Source organism: Ranitomeya variabilis, chromosome 3 (genome assembly GCF_051348905.1).
Source record: "Ranitomeya variabilis isolate aRanVar5 chromosome 3, aRanVar5.hap1, whole genome shotgun sequence".
Taxonomy (NCBI): Eukaryota; Metazoa; Chordata; class Amphibia; order Anura; family Dendrobatidae; genus Ranitomeya; species Ranitomeya variabilis.
The window spans coordinates 647118379-647140443 of NC_135234.1; the positions used below are offsets into that span (position 1 = coordinate 647118379).

The 22065-nt window shown below is 48.9% G+C and overlaps 1 pseudogene; it reads right to left on the reverse strand.

The window, feature by feature from the left end:
- Window positions 1-21295, reverse strand: part of LOC143817760 (serine/arginine-rich splicing factor 9 pseudogene) — a 73919-nt pseudogene extending 52624 nt beyond the window's left edge.
- Window positions 21296-22065: the final 770 nt, after the last annotated feature.

The following is a 22065-nucleotide window of genomic DNA, read 5'->3' on the forward strand; positions in this document are numbered from 1 at the left end:
CAACCTGAAAAGGAAGAGTAACATCAGGCTGACGCAATACAGGGGCGGAAGAAAAGCGGCGCTTAAGCTCCCGAAAGGCCTCCACAGCAGCAGGGGACCAATCAGCAACATCAGCACCCTTCTTAGTCAAATCAGTCAACGGCTTAGCAACATCAGAAAAACCAGTAATAAATCGACGATAAAAATTAGCAAAGCCCAAAAACTTCTGAAGGCTCTTAAGAGAAGAGGGTTGCGTCCAATCACAAATAGCCTGAACCTTGACAGGGTCCATCTCAATGGAAGAGGGGGAAAAAATGTACCCCAAAAACGAAATCTTTTGAACCCCAAAAACACACTTAGAACCCTTTACACACAAGGAATTAGAGCGCAAAACCTGAAAAACCCTCCTGACCTGTTGGACATGAGAGTCCCAGTCATCCGAAAAAATCAAAATACCATCCAGATACACAATCATAAATTTATCCAAATATTCACGGAAAATGTCATGCATAAAAGACTGAAAGACTGAAGGGGCATTTGAAAGACCAAAAGGCATTACTAAATACTCAAAATGGCCCTCAGGCGTATTAAATGCGGTTTTCCACTCATCCCCCTGCTTAATTCGCACTAAATTATACGCCCCACGAAGATCAATCTTAGAGAACCACTTGGCCCCCTTTATTCGAGCAAACAAATCAGTAAGCAGTGGCAAAGGATACTGATATTTAACCGTGATTTTATTCAAAAGCCGATAATCAATACACGGCCTCAAAGAGCCATCTTTTTTAGATACAAAGAAAAAACCGGCTCCTAAGGGAGATGACGAAGGACGAATATGTCCCTTTTCCAAGGACTCCTTAATATATTCCCGCATAGCAGCATGTTCAGGCACAGATAGATTAAATAAACGACCCTTTGGAAACTTACTGCCCGGAATCAGATCTATAGAACAATCGCAATCTCTGTGCGGAGGTAGTGAACCAAGTTTAGGCTCCTCAAAAACGTCACGATAATCAGATAAAAATTCCGGAATCTCAGAGGGAATAGATGACGAAATGGAAACCAAAGGTACGTCCCCATGAGTCCCCTGACATCCCCAGCTTAACACAGACATTGCTTTCCAGTCGAGGACTGGGTTATGAGATTGCAGCCATGGCAATCCAAGCACCAACACATCATGTAGATTATACAACACAAGGAAGCGAATAATCTCCTGGTGATCCGGATTAATACGCATAGTTACTTGTGTCCAGTATTGTGGTTTATTACTAGCCAATGGCGTGGAGTCAATACCCTTCAGAGGTATATTAACTTCCAGAGGCTCTAAATTAAACCCACAGCGTTTGGCAAAGGACCAATCCATAAGACTCAAAGCGGCGCCAGAGTCGACATAGGCGTCCGCGGTAATAGACGATAAAGAGCAAATCAGGGTCACAGATAGAATAAACTTAGACTGTAAAGTGCCAATTGAAACAGACTTATCAACCTTCTTAGTACGTTTAGAGCATGCTGATATAACATGAGTTGAATCACCACAATAGAAGCACAACCTATTTTTTCGCCTAAAATTCTGTCGTTCGCTTCTGGACAGAATTCTATCACATTGCATAATCTCTGGCGCCTTCTCAGTAGACACCGCCAAATGGTGCACAGGTTTGCGCTCCCGCAAACACCGATCAATCTGAATAGCCATTGTCATGGACTCATTCAGACCTGTAGGCACAGGGAACCCCACCATAACATCTTTAATGGCATCAGAGAGACCCTCTCTGAAATTCGCCGCCAGGGCGCACTCATTCCACTGAGTAAGCACAGACCACTTACGAAATTTTTGGCAGTATATTTCAGCCTCATCTTGCCCTTGAGACAGGGCCATCAAGGCTTTTTCAGCCTGAATCTCTAAATGAGGTTCCTCATAAAGCAACCCCAAAGCCAGGAAAAACGCATCCACATTGAGCAACGCAGGATCCCCTGGTGCCAAAGCAAATGCCCAATCCTGAGGGTCGCCCCGGAGCAAGGAAATTACAATCCTGACCTGCTGTGCAGGATCTCCAGCGGAGCGAGATCTCAGAGACAAAAATAATTTACAATTATGTTTGAAATTCTGGAAGCGAGATCTATCCCCGGAGAAAAATTCAGGTAAAGGAATTCTAGGTTCAGATATAGGAGCATGAATTACAAAATCCTGTAAACTTTGAACCTTCATAGCGAGATTATTCAAACCTGTAGCTAAACTCTGAGGATCCATTTTAATCAGATGAAATCAGAACCATTCAAGGATTAGAAGGAGAGAGAGACGAAGGCTGCAGTAAGCAGAGATGCAAGTGAATCAACTAATGAGCAAACTCAGAAAAAAAAAAAAAAAAATTCTCTGCAGACTTCTTTTCTCTCCTTTCTTCTGCCAATTATTTTAACCCTTGGCCGGCCAAACTGTCATGGTTCTCAATGGCAAGAGACCGTAGTAAAGCATACAAAAGGACTAGCTCTTGGAAGATGGGAACTCGAGCTGACTGTGAGCTAAACCTACCGCACAACTAACAGTGGCCGGGTAGCGTGCCTACGTTTTATCCCTAGACGCCCAGCGCCAGCCGGAGGACTGACTGACCCTAGCAGAGGAAAATACAGACCTGGCTTACCTCTAGAGAAATTTTCCCCAAAAGGCAGACAGTAGCCCCCACATATATTGTCGGTGATTTTAGAGGAAATTGACATACGAAGTATGAAGATAGGTTTAGCAAATTGAGGTCCGCTTACTAGATAGTAGGAAGACAGAAAAGGGAACTTCACAGTCAGCTGAAAACCCTTTCAAAACACCATCCTGAAATTACTTTAAGACTCTAATATCAACTCATGACACCAGAGTGGCAATTTCAGCTCACAAGAGCTTCCAGCCTCAGAAATATTCAAACACAGAGAACTGGAACAAAAATGCAAAACAATCTTAGGACTACAAGTCCAACTTAGCTGATAGTAGTCTAGGAGCAGGAACATGCAACAGAAAGGCTTCTGGTAACATTGATGGCCGGCATAGAAATGACTGAGGAGCAAGGCTAAATAGAAACTCCCACATCCTGATGGAAACAGGTGAACAGAGGAGATGAAGCACACAAGTTCAGTACCACCAGTGACCACCGGGGGAGCCCAGAAACCAAATTCACAACACAGGAGATCCAACACAGGTTGTGCTCTCCAGGAAGCCTACTCCCAGAACTTCCAACATAGGTTACTCAGTGTGCTATTCAGGACGTCCATCCCACATGGGACCGTCCAACACACAGGCATGTGACCTGTCCGGGTGCTATTCAGGACATCTGTCCAACACCCCAGGCCACCAGGTCCAAAGCCCCACCATGTGCTCTTCAGGGAGACGACACTCCCAACACATAGGCTCTCCAGGACCTTCCAGCATAGACCATTCAGGTCCACACTCAGCGACCATACAGGAACCATGTGACCCACACCCTGGTCACATTATACACCTGTAACCACTCCCCTAGATGGTAGTGTGTGTGTGTGGCTAGTTTGACCCGCCCATCTCTCATAACTAGCCTAGTAAGTCTCCCTTGACAACTATACATATACTTGTGGGACTATAGGTTCCAGAACAACATTACATCAGACTTACCATGCAGACTCCCTCTGCGACACATATCGCCCACTTACAATTCTGCCAGTCACTGTTTTACCACCATTATAACAACAGATACGCCTCCATGCATATCCTGAGGAACCCACACAGCACCCCCTAGTAGCCACAGGGGTCACTGCATCACAATATATATTTTTTATGCTTAAAAAAAACAACAAGTTTTTGCATTGCCATATTTTAGAGCTATAATTTTTCTATATTTCGGCCAACAGAGACATGTGAGGGCATGTTTGTTTGTGGGCAGTGGTGTAACTACAAAGTTATGGGCCCCGATGTGAACTTTCAAATGGAGCCCCCCATACCAAAATATATAGGTGAATTAGAAATGGCGACACACAAACGTCATCTGCGTTAGTAATACATGCACCATTACAGAATTAGTCGTGGGCTGGGTATGTGTATGGCTATAATATGTGTTATGTGGCTATGTGGGATCATTATGGGATGTCTGCAGCTAGCCAGACTCTGCTCCACTATGCATATGGCTATAATATTTGCTCTGTGGCTATGGGGGATCATTATGGGATGGCCGCACCCAGCCGGAAATCTGCATCCCATAAATTGGTGCATGGGTCCCACACCTCTAAGCTCCTGCCCGCAGAGTACATGACATGTGTGCTCCATACCTCCCAACTTTTGAAGAAAAGAAAGAGGGACAAAGTTTGCGGCGCGTGCAGCGGGTCGTGGCAAATTTTAGGCCACGCCTCTGACCACACCCATTTCACAACTAGTCACACCCAAATCCACGTCCCAACCACAGCCATTTAGCACTGCTGATCACACTGTTCCATAAACAATAATTATAAACAAAAAAATATGGACAAACACATGATGCTCCATACTGTATAATGGCCCCACATGGTGCTCCATACTGTATAATGGCCACACATGATGCTCCATACTGTATAATGGCCACACAGTGCTCCATACTGTACAATGACCACACATGATGCTCCATACTGTATAATGGCCACACAGTGCTCCATACTGTACAATGGCCCCACATGGTGCTCCATACTGTATAATGGCCACACATGATGCTCCATACTGTATAATGGCCACACATGATGCTCCATACTGTATAATGGCCACACAGTGCTCCATACTGTACAATGGCCACATATGATGCTCCATACTGTATAATGGCCACACATGGTGCTCCATACTGTACAATGGCCACACATGATGCTCCATACTGTATAATGGCCACACAGTGCTCCACACTGTACAATGGCCACACATAGCGCTCCATACTGTACAATGGCCCCACATGGCGCTCCATACTGTACAATGGCCACACATGGCGCTCCATACTGTACAATGGCCACACATGGCGCTCCATACTGTACAATGGCCACACAGTGCTCCATACTGTACAATGGCCACACAGTGCTCCATACTGTACAATGGCCACTCATAGTGCTCCATACTGTACAATGGCCACACATAGTGCTCTATACTGTACAATGGCCACATATGATATTACCTACAGTATAATGGTCACACATAGTTACTCCTACATACGAGGCTGAGCTCCGTACACCTTGCACGTGCGGCTCCGGTCCGCTCACCTCGTACACACACGGCTCCGCTCCGTACACCTCGCACACACACGGCTCCGCTCCATACACCTCGCACACACACGGCTCCTCTCCGTACACCTCGCACACACACGGCTCTGCTCCGTACACCTCGCACACACACGGCTCCACTCCGTACACCTTGCACACACACGGCTCCGCTCCGTACACCTCGCACACACACAGCTCCACTCCGTACACCTCGCACACACACGGCTCCGCTCCGTACACCTTGTACACACACGGCTCCGCTCCGTACACCTCGTACACACACGGCTCCGCTCCGTACACCTCGTACACACACGGCTCTGCTCACCTCGTACACACATGGCTCCAGACACCTCGTACACACCCGGCTCCGCTCCGTACACCTCGTACACACCCGGCTCCGGACACCTCGTACACACCCGGCTCCGCTCCGTACACCTCATACACACCCGGCTCCGGACACCTCGTACACACCCGGCTCCGCTCCGTACACCTCGTACACACCCGGCTCCGGACACCTCGTACACACCCGGCTCCGCTCCGTACACCTCGTACACACCCGGCTCCGCTCTGTACACCTCATACACACGCAGCTCTGGTCCGTACACCTCGTACACACCTGGCTCCGCTCCGTATACCTCGTACACACCCGGCTCCGCTCTGTACACCTCGGCCACATATGATATTACCTACAGTATAATGGTCACACATAGTTACTCCTACATACGAGGCTGAGCTCCGTACACCTTGCACGTGCGGCTCCGGTCCGCTCACCTCGTACACACACGGCTCCGCTCCGTACACCTCGCACACACACGGCTCCGCTCCATACACCTCGCACACACACGGCTCCGCTCCGTACACCTCGCACACACACGGCTCTGCTCCGTACACCTCGCACACACACGGCTCCACTCCGTACACCTTGCACACACACGGCTCCGCTCCGTACACCTCGCACACACACAGCTCCACTCCGTACACCTCGCACACACACGGCTCCGCTCCGTACACCTTGTACACACACGTACCTTGTACACACACGGCTCCGCTCCGTACACCTCGTACACACACGGCTCCGCTCCGTACACCTCGTACACACACGGCTCCGCTCACCTCGTACACACATGGCTCCAGACACCTCGTACACACCCGGCTCCGCTCCGTACACCTCGTACACACCCGGCTCCGGACACCTCGTACACACCCGGCTCCGCTCCGTACACCTCATACACACCCGGCTCCGGACACCTCGTACACACCCGGCTCCGCTCCGTACACCTCGTACACACCCGGCTCCGGACACCTCGTACACACCCGGCTCCGCTCCGTACACCTCGTACACACCCGGCTCCGCTCTGTACACCTCATACACACGCAGCTCTGGTCCGTACACCTCGTACACACCTGGCTCCGCTCCGTATACCTCGTACACACCCGGCTCCGCTCCGTACACCTCGTACACACCTGGCTCCGCTCTGTACACCTCGTACACACCTGGCTCCACTCCGTACACCTCGCACACACACGGCTCCGCTCCGTACACCTCGCACACACACAGCTCCGCTCCGTACACCTCGCACACACATGGCTCCGCTCCGTACACCTTGTACACACACGGCTCCGCTCCGTGCACCTCGTACACACACGGCTCCGCTCCGTACACCTCGTACACACACGGCTCCGCTCACCTCGTACACACATGGCTCCGGACACCTCGTACACACCCGGCTCCGCTCCGTACACCTCGTACACACCCGGCTCCGGACACCTCGTACACACCCGGCTCCGCTCCGTACACCTCATACACACCCGGCTCCGGACACCTCGTACACACCCGGCTCTGCTCCGTACACCTCGTACACACCCGGCTCCGGACACCTCGTACACACCCGGCTCCGCTCCGTACACCTCGTACACACCCGGCTCCACTCTGTACACCTCATACACACGCAGCTCTGGTCCGTACACCTCGTACACACCTGGCTCCGCTCCGTACACCTCGTACACACCCGGCTCCGCTCCGTACACCTCGTACACACCCAGCTCCGCTCCGTACACCTCGTACACACCCGGCTCCGCTCCGTACACCTCGTACACACCCGGCTCCGCTCCGTACACCTCGTACACATGTGGCTCTGCTCCGTACACCTCGTACACACCCGGCTCCGCTCCGTACACCTCGTACACACACGGCTCCGCTCCATACACCTCATGCACACCCAGCTCCGCTCCGTATAACTCATACACACACGGCTCCGCTCTGTACACCTCATACCCACACTGCTCTGCTACATCCACACAAACCCCTCCTGACCTCACACAAAAGCTTACCCTCCTCCAGCACGATGACAACCAGCACTGCACTACTGTCCTGCACTACATGGAAGCCCTTGTTCATGTGACTCCGACTCCTCCCCTCCTGTGACCTCATCACAGGTCCTGTGCGCACAGAGCAGCGGCAGCCATAGTTGTGGTGTACGGCTCTCTGCGGTGGAGGGGCTCTGCTGCGGGACAAGTGCAGTCCCACCCGTGATCGCGCATGCACTGAGAGAGTGCACGCGCACCAGGGCCTGTAAAGAAGATTTATTTAAAGGGCCGGCGGCCCATTTTGTAGCTCAGAGTTCTTAGGGGCCCGCCCAGTCTGCTGGACTGGGTGGGCCCCTAAGCACTGCGGGCCCCGTCGCAATTGCGACCCCTGCGACCGCGGTAGTTACGCCCCTGTTTGTGGGAAGAGATTATGTTTTTAATGGTATTATTTTCAAGCACATAACATCTTTTAATTGCTTTCTATTCCAATTTTTGGATGGCAGAATGAACAAGAAACAGCAATTATTTTTTGCTTTTTATGCCGTTAACCGTGTCGTAAATGTGATGTCAGCTTTATTCTTTAGATCAGTGCTTAGTGGGCAAAAAAGATGGCAGAATCATGTGAGACTCCAGGGAGAGTGACAAGAGGAATATCAGAGCCAGAAGCTGGCGTGACAGCAGACATGGCAGGAGACTGTGGTCTGGATCCACCCACTTTCCCGGAATGACAAAGGCCAAATACCAGGCTGCAGCTTTCACCACTGGGGTTCTTGTGGACTGCGGATGGGAGAACCAAGATCCAGGAACTGATGAGTGGACTGCAGAGCCTAGGTTGGTCAGAAAAGATAAGGAGTCGAACCAGGATCAGGGCTGGAGGCATGCTAGCGGGCTGCTAGCTGCAAGATAGGCATCCCAGGGGGAGGTCGTTACGTACGACCAGCAGCGGAGTTGGAAGCCCATAGAAGCGGTTTGGACCCATTATCACATCTTGTTCAACCAGCGAGTAGTAGAGACTGAACATTTGCAAATAAGTTCCTTTTTCCTCTGAGTGAATGATATATTTTATCCACCTGTGCTAAAGAGTTAAACCAATTAAGAGGAGTAAGCAAATGAAGTGGAGTATTGGTGCTAGTAACAAACACCCCTCCTTTTCCATTTGTAAAAAGGGTTTATAAAGACATGGTTATTGTTCCATGTATATTATTTTCAGACGTGGGCCGGCCCTCGGGGCTGCGGGGCGGAGAGCGGTGGACACATGCGCCGATACAAGCAGTGGTGTAAATACCCGGTCACATGACTGTCGCAGGTCCTACAGGATATAAGGTTAGGTGTTTTGAGGAAATGACACTTCCCCTTGAGAAAGCCGCTAGGATAGCAGCGAAACGTGCGTCGGGGGTGACGCTCAGTCCAGGGATCCTCATGTGGGTAAGATTGTGCTTGTGCTCTGGGAGGTGGATTTTCTAACACCGCATGGCTTGTTACTCTTGCTGCTCCTCCGGGCACTCTCCATGTTAGTCTCCATTGTGGATCAGGTTCTTGTATTGGCACCTTTTCTAACTTCATAGTTGCACAGGCTTACATGTATTACTGCGGATATAGGGTGGCCATTGGGAACTGGGTCCACTTGGTAGGATTACATGGAGTTACCGCACATCTTCTCTTTGTACATTCCAATGGTTGGTTGTTAAAATGGGATATAATATGGATTCCTGGTACATTCATTTGGTGTCTTTTAAATGTGTGTGTTTTTAATTGTGTTTTTCAATAAAATTGTTACTTTTCTATATATACTCCCGTTGTCCTCCTCTTATATAGTTCCTATTGGGAGTTATACGCACAGGGGTGGGGACATTGTTCCTGACCACCTGTTTTATTATGAGTCTGGGTGTGGGTGGAATTCCATGTATATTATACCTGATGAAGGCTTTTTTTTCAGCCGAAACACGTTATTGTTACTTGGTACATTTCAGAATAATTTTTTTTTAAAATAAGCCTATCTATCACATGTTACAATTTTTGGGAGTGCCGGCACCAGACTGGATTTCTGTTTCTTTTTACTTTTTACTTGCGGACAATTGAGGATCATCCCGTTGACTAGGAGTCATGCAGCAGACCGGGCAACTAGGACCTTGGTTAGGATACTTCCCTAGGGTCAATACGCTGTTCTTACCTTTGGTGAGTGCATCAGCTTTGCACTTTTATTTGTGATATTTGTAATTTTGCGCTTAGATCCTGCCAGGTGCTGTGCCTTTTATATTCCCTATCCTGAGGGTACTATTTGAAAAGAACGGGCTTGGGAGAGGCTCCTCCAGGCGGCTTGAGACAGGCTACCACGCCCGAGAGATCGTACTATCCTTGGGGTTTCCCACCTCCTATGCGGGAGCAGGCAATGGTGCAGGTGATACCAAGGGGCTGTTGCCCATATCCACATGTCAGGGTCTCCAGTTATTGCCTTCAAAGGTTCTATGTAAAACAGTATTACCCTCCTTATCATTTTCTCCTGGTTTTGCACTTTGTGAAAAGCCTTTATTAGTGTAGGAGTACATCAACTATACTTTCAAAATATTTGAATAAGGCCCGCCAGTTGTTGCCTTTAAGAGTCTATGGATGACTGGATAACCCTCCTCATAATGTTTTTCTCGCCTTGCACTTTGTGCAAAGTCTTAATGAATGTAGGAGTACATCAACTTCAAAACATTTGAATGAGGCCCACACGTTGTTGTCTTCAAGGGTTTATGGATGACCCTCCTTATAATTTTTTTCTGGCTTTGCACTGTTTGCACAGTGTTTATGAATGTGGGAGCACTACAGCTACACTTTCTTAATATTTGAATGAGCCACTACAATTGGTGCCTTCAGGGGTGTATGGATGACCCTGCTTGTAATTTTCAGCTACAGGGACAGGACGACTGGTTGCGATTGAAGGAAACATGAATGCAGCCAAGTGCAGAGATATCCTGAGTGCTCTGGACCTCAGACTTGGCCGAAGGTTCACCTTCCAACAAGACAATGACCCTAAGCACACAGCTAAAATAGCAAAGGAGTGGCTTCAGAAAAACTCTGTGACCATTCTTGGCTGGCCCAGCCAGAGCCCTGACCTAAACCCAATTGAGCATCTTTGGAGAGTCCTGAAAATGGCTGCCCACCATTGTTCTCCATCCAACCTGATGAAACTGGAGAGGATCTGCAAAGAAGAACGGCAGAGGATCCCCAAATCCACATGTGCATCATTCCCAAGAATACTCATGACTGTGCTATCTCAAAAGGGTGCTTCTACTCAATACTGAGCAAAGGGTCTGAACACTTATGACCATGTGACATTTCAGTTTTTCTTTTTTAATAAATTTGCAAACATTTCAGTTTTTTTTTCAGTCAAGATAGGGTGCAGAGTGTACATTACTGAGAAAAAAAATGATCTTTTTTGAATTTACCAAATGGCTGCAATGAAACAAAGAATGAAAAATTTAATGGGGTCTGAATACTTTCCCTACCCACTGTATATGAGGCCTTCCCTTATATAGTTACATAGTTATTAAGGTTGAAGGAAGACTTTAAGTCCATCTAGTTCAACCCATAGCCTAACCTAACATGCCCTAACATGTTGATCTAGAGGAAGGCAAAAAAACCCCATGTGGCAAAGAGTAAGCTCCACATTGGGGAAAAAAATTCCTTCCCGACTCCACATACGGCAATCAGACTAGTTCCCTGGATCAACGCCCTATCAAGGAATCTAGTGTATATACCCTGTAACATTATACTTTTCAAGAAAGGCATCCAGTCCCCTCTTAAATTTTAGCAGTGAATCACTCATTACAACATCATACGGCAGAGAGTTCCATAGTCTCACTGCTCTTACAGTAAAGAATCCGCGTCTGTTATTATGCTTAAACCTTCTTTCCTCCAGACGTAGATGATGCCCCCTTGTCCCTGTCTCAGGTCTATGATTAAAAAGATCATCAGAAAGGTCTTTGTACTGTCCCCTCATATATTTATACATTAAAATAAGATCACCCCTTAGTCTTTGTTTTTCCAAACTAAACAGCCCCAAGTGTAATAACCTATCTTGGTATTGCAGACCCCCCAGTCCTCTAATAACCTTGGTCGCTCTTCTCTGCACCCGCTCTAGATCAGCTATGTCTTTCTTATACACCGGAGACCAGAACTGTGCACAGTATTCTAAGTGTGGTCGAACTAGTGACTTGTATAGAGGTAATATTATGTTCTCCTCATGAGCATCTATGCCTCTTTTAATACATCCCATTATTTTATTTGCCTTTGTAGCAGCTGCCTGACACTGGCCACTGAATATGAGTTTGTCATCCACCCATACACCCAGGTCTTTTTCATTGATGGTTTTGCCCAGAGTTTTAGAATTAAGCACATAGTTATACATCTTATTACTTCTACCCAAGTGCATGACCTTACATGTTTCCATCCTGCCCCATGATCCTGTTCCATCTGTCTCCATCCTGCCCCATGATCCTACCCCATATGTCTCCATCTTGCCCCATGATCCTGCCCCATCTGTCTCCATCCTGCCCATCTGTCTCCATCCTGCCCCATGATACTGCCCATCTGTCTCCATCCTGCCCCATGATCCTGTCCCATCTATCTCCATCCTGCCCCATCTGTCTCCAACCTGCTCCATGATACTGCCCATCTGTCTCCAACCTGCCCCATGATCCTGCCCCATCTGTCTCCATCCTGCCCCATGATCCTGCCCCATCTGTCTCCATCTTGCCCCATGATCCTGCCCCATCTGTCTCCATCCTGCCCCATCTGTCTCCATCCTGCCTCATCTGTCTCCATCCTGCCCCATTATCCTGTCCCATCTGTCTCCATCCTGCCCCATGATCCTGCCCCATCTGTCTCCATCCTGTCCCATGATCCTGCCTCATCTGTCTCCATCCTGTCCCATGATCCTGCCCCATCTGTCTCCATCCTGTCCCATGATCCTACCAAATCTTTCTCCATCCTGCCCCATCCTGTTGTGGATTCTGTTTTTGGGCTCCCTCTGGTGGTTACAAGTGGTACTGGGTGACTTTGGTGGGTTGCGGTCTCTGGTTTCCACCTGTCCATCATAGGCTGGGTGTTTCCTATTAACCTGGCTTTCCTGTCATTCCCTTGCCGGCTATCAATGTAATCAGAGTGTCTCTGTTTGCCTCTGCTACCTGCTCCTATAATCTGCTGGACAAGCTAAGTTCTGATTTTCCTGTTTTTTGTGTTCTGCCTTATCATGTTTTTAGTCCAGCTTGCATACATATGTATCTTTGCTGCTGGTTGCTCTAGTGGGCTGAAATTACTTCCCATGTACCATGAGTTGGCACATGGGTCCCAGTAATTTCAGGATGGTTTTTTGAAGAAAGGGTTTTTCGCTGACCGCCTAGATCTCTTTTGTATCCTTCTGCTATCTAGCTGTAGCGGGCCTCATTTTGCTAAAACTGTTTTCATACCTGCGTATGTGCCTTCCTCTTAATTCACCGTCATTATATGTGGGGGGCTGCTATCCCTTTGGGGTATTTCTCTAGGAGGCAAGAGAGGTCTGCTTTTCATCTTCTAGGGGAAGCTAGTTCTCCGGCTGGCGCGAGACGTCTAGAGTCCCCGTAGGTACGTTCCCCGGCTGCTGATAGTGTTTGTGTTAAGTTCAGGATCGCGGTCAGCTCAGGTTCCATCACCCTAGAGCTTGTCCTATTTTTGTGCTTGCCCTTTTGGTGATTCCCTGCCATTGGAATCATGACACCATCCGTCTCCTTCCTGCCCTATCTGTCTCCATCCTGCCCCATGATCCTGCCCCATCTGTCTTCATCTTGCCCTATCTGTCTCCATCCTGCCCCATGATCCTGCCCCATCTGTCTCCATCCTGTCCCATGATACTGCCCCATCTGTCTCCATCTTGCCCCATGATCCTGCCCATCTGTCTCCATCCTGCCCAATGATCCTGCCCCATCTGTCTCCATCCTGCCCATCCGGCCCCATGATCTTGCCCCATCTGTCTCCATCCTGCCCCATCTGTCTCCATCCTGCCCCATGATCCTGCCCCATCTGTCTCCATCCTGCCCCATGATCCTGCCCCATCTGTCTCCATCATGCTCCATCTGTCTCCATCCTGTCCAATCTGTTTCCATCCTGCCCCATGATCCTGTCCCATCTGTCTCCATCCTGCCCCATGATACTGCCCATCTGTCTCCATCCTGCCCCATGATCCTGTTCCATCTATCTCCATCCTGCCCCATCTGTCACCAACCTGCCCCATAATACTGCCCATCTGTCTCCAACCTGCCCCATGATCCTGCCCCATCTGTCTCCATCCTGCCCCATGATCCTGCCCCATCTGTCTCCATCTTGCCCCATGATCCTGCCCCATCTGTCTCCATCCTGCCCCATCTGTCTCCATCCTGCCTCATCTGTCTCCATCCTGCCCCATTATCCTGTCCCATCTGTCTCCATCCTGCCCCATGATCCTGGCCCATCTGTCTCCATCCTGCCCCATCTGTCTTTATCCTGCTTCATGATACTGCCCCATCTGTCTCCATCCTGCCCCATGATCCAGCCCATCTGTCACCATCCTGCCCCATGATCCTGCCCCATCTGTCTCCATCCTGCCCCATCTGTCTCGATCCTGCCTCATCTGTCTCCATCCTGCCCCATGATCCTGCCCCATCTGTCTCCATCCTGCCCCATGATCCTGCCCCATCTGTCTCCACCCTTCCCCATCTGTCTCCATTCTGCCTCATCTGTCTCCATCCTGCCCCATGATCATGCCCCATCAGTCTCCATCCTGCCCCATGATCCTGCCCCATCTGTCTCCATCCTGCCCCATCTGTCTCCATCCTGCCTCATCTGTCTCCATCCTGCCCCATGATCCTGCCCCATCTGTCTCCATCCTGCCCCATGATCCTGCCACATCTGTTTCCATCCTGCCCCATGATCCTGCCCCATCTGTCTCCATCCTGCCCCATCTGTCTCCATCCTACCCCATGATCCTGCCCCATCTGTCTCCATCCTACCCCATGATCCTGCCTTATCTGTCTCCGTCCTGCCCCCATGTCTCCAATCCTTCCCCCGTGTCTCCAATCCTGCCCCGTGTCTCCAATCCTGCCCCGTGTCTCCAATCCTGCCCCCATGTCTCCAATCCTGCCACCAAGTCTCCAGCCTGCCCCGGGCAGGTTGAAGACCCAGGGTCCATGTGTCTCCATCCTGCCAGTGAAACATATTCCATCTTTCCACATTCAATTAAAAAACAAAACACCTTTCTCCTTACCTGGCCGCTCTCCTGCGGCAATGATCCCTCCAGACGTTTCAAGCATGCACACGCCGGCGAATGACAATGACGATTGGTTGGTGGATTTAACTATTGCCGTGCAGCCCCGCACGGCAATAGAGTAGCTGAACCTGCGTCTCAGACACGGGTTCAGTTACTGCACCAGCAGAATCCTGCTGCTGGGGGCCCAATGGGCAGATGAGACAGGGCCTGATGCGGGCCACCTCTGCTGATTGGGCTTCATACACCAGTCAGGGCAGTAATGTTTTTGGACGCTGCAGCTGGCCTTTTAAAGATGCTTTCTTGTACTACGGTAGTGGTGCCTTGGCTATAGGACAGGTTATCAATATCAGACCTGTGGTGGGCGGACACTGCCAGCTTCAGCCAGATGTATCCAGTGCACAGCAGACAGCAGAGCACCACTCACTATATGGTGGGCACTCCTGGGTACTGCAGCTCAGCCCCTATTCATGTGCATGGGATCTGATGGGCAGCAGTAGTCAGAGCTCTCATACAGAGTCTTTACAAGAGCTCCTGGAGGACATGCACCATACAGCCGCAGTGTGTGACCCCATACAGTCAGGCGCAGTGTGGTCCCCCGCTCTGGTCGCACTTGGATCACACTGCCCTGCATCCACACCATGCTGACTTCCAGCTCCATGCCGCCAGGAGACTGCTCTGGCCAGTAGGACGGCTGTTATGACCCCAATGGCAGAGGGTCTCAAAAGTACATACCAAGTCTGCAAACACAAAAAAACAGCTCATAGGGCAGTGGTAACTGGGCTGACCATATATCTAATCCTAGCACCACAAATAGCAGCAGCCGGGGAACGTGCCTACGTTGGTTCTAGACGTCTCGTGCCAGCCGGAGAACTAACTAACCCTAGAAGGGAAAAGATAGACCTTTCTTGCCTCCAGAGAAAAGACCCCAAAAGTTGGATACAAGCCCCCAACAAATAATAACGGTGAGGTAAGGAGAAAAGACAAACGTAAGAATGAACTAGATATTTAGCAAAGTGAGGCCCACTGACTAATAGCAGAATATAGTAAGATGACTTATATGGTCAGCAAAAACCCTATCAAAATTTCCACGCTGGATATTCAAGAACCCCCGAACCGTCTAACGGCCCGGGGGGAGAACACCAGCCCCCTAGAGCTTCCAGCAAAATCAGGAATCACATTTAGTACAAGCTGGACAAAAAATAAGAGCAAGCAAATGACCAAAAAACAAGGAAGCAGGACTTAGCTTAATTTTGCAAGATCCAAGACCAGCAGACAGGAGCAAACAGAAAGGAACTGATTACAACGATGCCAGGCACTGGACTGAGAAACCAGGAAGTTTATATAGCAACACCCCTGGACTAACGACCCAGGTGGGTGCCAAACTGAGGAAAGACAATCCCAGAGTCATATCACTAGTGACCACAAGAGGGAGCCAAAAAAGTCTAATTCACAACAGTACCCCCCCTTTAAGGAGGGGTCACCGAACCCTCACCAAGACCACCAGGGCGATCAGGATGAGCAGCGTGAAAGGTACGAACTAAATCGGCCGCATGCACATCAGAGGCAACCACCCAGGAATTATCCTCCTGACCATAGCCCTTCCACTTGACCAGATACTGAAGCCTCTGCCTGGAGAGATGAGAATCCAAGATCTTCTCCACCACGTACTCCAACTCGCCCTCAACCAACACCGGAGCAGGAGGCTCAACAGAAGGAACCACAGGTACAACGTACCGCCGCAACAAAGACCTATGGAACACGTTGTGAATGGCAAACGACACCGGAAGATCCAAGTGAAAGGACACAGGATTAAGGATTTCCAATATCTTGTAAGGACCGATGAAGTGAGGCTTAAATTTAGGAGAGGAGACCTTCATAGGAACAAATCGAGAAGACCCATACCAAATCCCCAACACGAAGTCGGGGACCCACACCGCGGCGGCGGTTGGCAAAACGCTGAGCCTTCTCCTGTGACAACTTCAAGTTGTCCACCACATGATTCCAGATCCGCTGCAACCTATCCACCACGGAATCTACCCCAGGACAGTCAGAAGGCTCCACATGTCCCGAGGAAAAACGAGGATGGAAACCAGAGTTGCAAAAAAATGGCGAAACCAAAGTAGCGGAACTAGCCCGATTATTAAGGGCAAACTCAGCCAACGGCAAGAAGGTCACCCAATCATCCTGATCTGCAGAAACAAAACACCTCAAATAAGCCTCCAGAGTCTGATTAGTTCGCTCCGTTTGTCCATTAGTCTGAGGATGAAAGGCAGACGAAAACGACAAATCAATGCCCATCTTAGCACAAAAGGATCGCCAGAACCTGGAAACAAACTGGGATCCTCTGTCAGACACAATATTCTCAGGAATGCTGTGTAAACGAACCACATTCTGAAAGAACAAAGGAACCAGATCGGAAGAGGAAGGCAGCTTAGGCAAAGATACCAAATGGACCATCTTGGAAAAGCGATCACATACCACCCAGATGACAGACATGCCCTGAGACACCGGAAGATCTGAAATGAAATCCATGGAAATGTGTGTCCAAGGCCTCTTCGGGACAGGCAAGGGCAAGAGCAACCCGCTGGCACGAGAACAGCAAGGCTTAGCTCGAGCACAAGTCCCACAGGACTGCACAAATGACCGCACATCCCGTGACAAGGAAGGCCACCAAAAGGACCTAGCCACCAGATCTCTGGTGCCAAAAATTCCCGGATGCCCTGCCAACACCGAGGAATGAACCTCGGAAATGACTCTGCTGGTCCACTTATCAGGAACAAACAGTCTGTCAGGTGGACAAGAGTCAGGTCTACCAGCCTGAAATCTCTGCAACACACGTCGCAAATCCGGAGAAATGGCTGACAGGATAACTCCCTCTTTGAGAATACCAACTGGTTCTGCGACTCCAGGAGAGTCAGGCACAAAGCTCCTTGAAAGAGCATCAGCCTTCACATTCTTTGAACCTGGTAAATACGAGACCACAAAGTCAAAACGGGAGAAAAACAATGACCAGCGGGCCTGTCTAGGATTCAGGCGTTTAGCAGACTCGAGATACATCAGATTTTTGTGATCAGTCAAGACCACCACACGATGCTTAGCACCCTCGAGCCAATGACGCCACTCCTCAAATGCCCACTTCATGGCTAACAACTCCCGATTGCCAACATCATAATTCCGCTCAGCAGGCGAAAACTTCCTAGAGAAAAAAGCACATGGTCTCATTACAGAGCAACCAGGGCCTCTCTGCGACAAAACGGCCCCTGCCCCAATCTCAGAAGCATCCACTTCAACCTGAAAGGGAAGAGAGACATCAGGCTGGCACAAAACAGGCGCCGAAGTAAACCGGCACTTCAACTCTTGAAAGGCTTCCACGGCTGCAGGAGCCCAGTTAGCAACATCAGAACCTTTCTTGGTCATATCCGTCAAAGGTTTAACAACGCTAGAAAAATTAGCGATAAAACGACGGTAGAAGTTAGCAAAACCCAAGAACTTCTGAAGACTCTTAACTGACGTGGGTTGAGTCCAATCATGAATAGCTCGGACCTTGACTGGGTCCATCTCCACCGCAGAAGGGGAAAAAATAAAACCCAAAAAGGGAACCTTCTGTACTCCAAAGAGACACTTTGAGCCCTTAACAAACAAAGCACTCTCACGCAAAACCTGAAACACCATCCTGACCTGCTCTACATGCGAGTCCCAATCATCAGAAAAAAACAGAATATCATCCAGATAAACAATCATAAATTTATCCAGATACTTCCGGAAAATATCATGCATAAAGGACTGAAACACTGAAGGAGCATTAGAGAGCCCGAAAGGCATCACCAAGTACTCAAAATGACCTTCGGGCGTATTAAATGCAGTTTTCCATTCATCTCCTTGCTTAATGCGCACAAGGTTGTACGCACCATGAAGATCTATCTTGGTGAACCACTTGGCACCTTTAATCCGGGCAAACAAGTCCGACAACAGAGGCAAAGGATACTGAAATTTAACAGTGATTTTATTCAGAAGCCGATAGTCAATACAAGGTCTCAAAGATCCGTCCTTCTTGGCCACAAAAAAGAATCCCGCACCAAGAGGGGAAGAGGATGGACGGATATGCCCCTTCTCCAGAGATTCCTTGATATACGAACGCATTGCAGTATGCTCAGGTACAGACAGATTAAATAATCTTCCCTTAGGAAATTTACTACCTGGAATCAAATCTATAGCGCAGTCACAGTCTCTATGAGGAGGAAGAGCACTGGACCTGGACTCGCTGAATACATCCTGGTAATCAGACAAATACTCTGGAACTTCCGAAGGAGTAGAGGAAGCAATAGACACCGGCGGGGAATCACCATGAATTCCCTGACAGCCCCAACTTGACACAGACATTGCCTTCCAATCCAAGACTGGATTATGGGTCTGTAACCATGGCAGATCCAAAACGACCAAATCATGCATTTTATGCAGAACAAGAAAACGAATCACCTCCCGATGTTCAGGAGTCATGCACATGGTTACCTGTGTCCAAAACTGCGGTTTATTTTCCGCCAATGGCGTAGCATCAATACCTCTAAGAGGGATAGGATTTACCATCGGCTCAAGAACAAAACCACAGCGCTTGGCAAACGACAGATCCATAAGACTCAGGGCAGCACCTGAATCCACAAACGCCATAACAGGGTAGGAGGACAATGAGCAAATTAAAGTCACAGACAAAATAAATTTAGGTTGAAAATTACCAATGGCGACAGGACTAACAACCCTAGTTAGGCGTTTAGAGCATGCTGATATAACATGTGTAGAATCACCACAGTAAAAACACAACCCATTCTGACGTCTATGATTTTTCCGTTCATTTCTAGTCTGAATTCTACCACATTGCATTAAATCAGGTGTTTGTTCAGACAACACCACCAGAGGATTCGCGGCTTTGCGCTCCCGCAAACGCCGGTCAATTTGAATAGCCAGCGCCATGGAATCATTAAGACCTGTAGGAATGGAGAAACCCACCATCACATTCTTAATGGTTTCAGAAAGGCCATTTCTGAAATTTGCGGCCAGAGCACACTCATTCCACTGAGTAAGCACGGACCATTTCCAAAATTTTTGGCAATACACTTCAGCTTCATCCTGGCCCTGAGAGATAGCCAGCAAGGCTTTTTCTGCCTGAATTTCAAGATTGGGTTCCTCGTAAAGCAATCCGAGCGCCAGAAAAAACGCATCAATATTTGCCAATGCCGGATCTCCTGGCGCTAGCGAGAAGGCCCAATCCTGAGGGTCGCCCCGTAAGAAAGAGATAACAATTTTTACTTGCTGAGCTGAGTCTCCAGATGAACGGGGTCTCAGAGATAGAAACAATTTACAATTATTCCTGAAATTCCTAAACTTAAATCGGTCTCCAGAGAACAGTTCAGGAATAGGTATTTTAGGTTCAGACATTGGACTACTGGTAACAAAATCTTGTATGCCCTTCACACGAGCAGCAAGCTGATCCACACTTGTAATCAAAGTCTGGACATTCATGTCTGCAGCAAGCACAAGCCACTCAGAGGTAAAGGGGAGGAAAAAAGAGGGGAAAGAAAAAAAAAAAAAAAAACTCAGACTTTCCTTTCTTGTAATCCCACTTCTGCAATGCATTAAACATTCAACCTTGGCCTGGCATACTGTTATGACCAAAATGGCAGAGGGTCTCAAAAGTACATACCAAGTCTGCAAACACAAAAAACCAGCTCATAGGGCAGTGGTAACTGGGCTGACCATATATCTAATCCTAGCACCACAAATAGCAGCAGCCGGGGAACGTGCCTACGTTGGTTCTAGACGTCTCGCGCCAGCCGGAGAACTAACTAACCCTAGAAGGGAAAAGATAGACCTTTCTTGCCTCCAGAAAAAAGACCCCAAAAGTTGGATACAAGCCCCCAACAAATAATAACGGTGAGGTAAGGAGAAAAGACAAACGTAAGAATGAACTAGATATTTAGCAAAGTGAGGCCCACTGACTAATAGCAGAATATAGTAAGATGACTTATATGGTCAGCAAAAACCCTATCAAAATTTCCACGCTGGATATTCAAGAACCCCCGAACCGTCTAACGGCCCGGGGGGAGAACACCAGCCCCCTAGAGCTTCCAGCAAAATCAGGAATCACATTTAGTACAAGCTGGACAAAAAATAAGAGCAAGCAAATGACCAAAAAACAAGGAAGCAGGACTTAGCTTAATTTTGCAAGATCCAAGACCAGCAGACAGGAGCAAACAGAAAGGAACTGATTACAATGATGCCAGGCACTGGACTGAGAAACCAGGAAGTTTATATAGCAACACCCCTGGACTAACGACCCAGGTGGGTGCCAAACTGAGGAAAGACAATCCCAGAGTCATATCACTAGTGACCACAACAGGGAGCCAAAAAAGTCTAATTCACAACAGACGGCCCCGCTGCTTCTTACATTGCGTCAGCCAGGCTGCCAGCATCTTCACCGGGGGGAGAGTTGAACTTTGCTCCCGCCACCTGCACCACACTCACATCCGCCATGTGTCTCCTCACCACAGCTTCAAAGCCCTGCGTTGTACTGAGCTGGACACCCGGCTGCCAGAGCGAGCAATGTGCAAGTGTCAGTGTCCAGTGTGGGAAAAGTAAGAGGACAGGACAGCGAGACAGAGTCTCAAAATCGGGACTGTCCCGCTGGATCTGGGACGGTTGGGAGGTATGTTAAAGGGGTCATGATATAGAGTGAGGGCTATTTAGGAGACCCTGATGCAGTGTGGGGGCTATTAAATGGTCCATGATACAAATGGGAGCTACCGCTGGGAACATCATACAGTGTGAATTCTACTGCAGGAGCCATAATACAGTGTGGGAACTTATGTGAGGGCCATCTTACAGTGAGGGGGGCATCATACAGCATATAAGCTAATGTGTGGCCATCATACTGCGTGGGGGCATGATACAGATTGAGGGCTACTGTGGGGGCAATCATACAGTGTAGGGGCTACAGTGGGCCATCATACAGTGTGGGAGCCATCATACAGTTTGGGGAGTATCAAACAGTGGCGGCTACTAAGTGGCCATTATCAGTGATGGGGCTACTGTGAGGGCATTTTACAGTTTGGGGGTCATTATAATGTGTCTAGGGGAGCATCACACTGTAGAGGGGAGTTGTGGGGACATCATACTGTGTAGAAGGGAGCTGTACAGGTGGGCACTCGGGACATTGTTAAATGTTAAGTGGGCACTTATTGTTATAGGGGTACTCAGGAAATTATGACTGTCAAAGGAGCACAGTGTTTGCATAATAGCTTTCT